The sequence below is a fragment of the Tupaia chinensis genome, unplaced genomic scaffold, assembly GCF_000334495.1.
Source record: "Tupaia chinensis unplaced genomic scaffold, TupChi_1.0 Scaffold000311_2, whole genome shotgun sequence".
In the NCBI taxonomy this organism is placed as follows: Eukaryota; Metazoa; Chordata; class Mammalia; order Scandentia; family Tupaiidae; genus Tupaia; species Tupaia belangeri.
In genome coordinates, this window is record NW_006159803.1 from 8,624,409 (window position 1) to 8,624,644 (window position 236).

The window sequence follows — 236 nt, forward strand, 5'->3', positions numbered from 1 at the left end:
GGTGCGGCGCCCGGCCGGGCGCTGCCCCCCCGCCCGCCGTGATACTGAGAGCAACAGTTCCCCAGCAACACCCCTCCCCGACACAGGCACACACCCCCCAACAGGCACGCACACTCACCCCACAGCGCCCGGCTCCGCAGCGGTGAGTGGGGGGCGGGGGAGGGGCGCACCGCCCAGCCCGCGCCGCGCGCCGGGGCGCCCCGGGGCTGGAGAGGTCGGGGGGGCGCGCTCGCATC

At 78.8% G+C, this 236-nt stretch overlaps 1 protein-coding gene across 1 annotated transcript in view; it reads left to right on the forward strand.

Annotated features, from left to right (window-relative positions):
- The first annotated feature begins 19 nt into the window (after positions 1 to 19).
- ZBTB16 (zinc finger and BTB domain containing 16) overlaps positions 20 to 236 on the forward strand; it is a 216,438-nt gene continuing 216,221 nt past the window's right edge. Inside the window, exon 1 of the mRNA XM_006151039.2 lies at positions 20 to 142. The gene's annotated coding sequence lies outside the window, so the exon portion shown is untranslated. The remainder of the gene's footprint in view (positions 143 to 236) is intronic.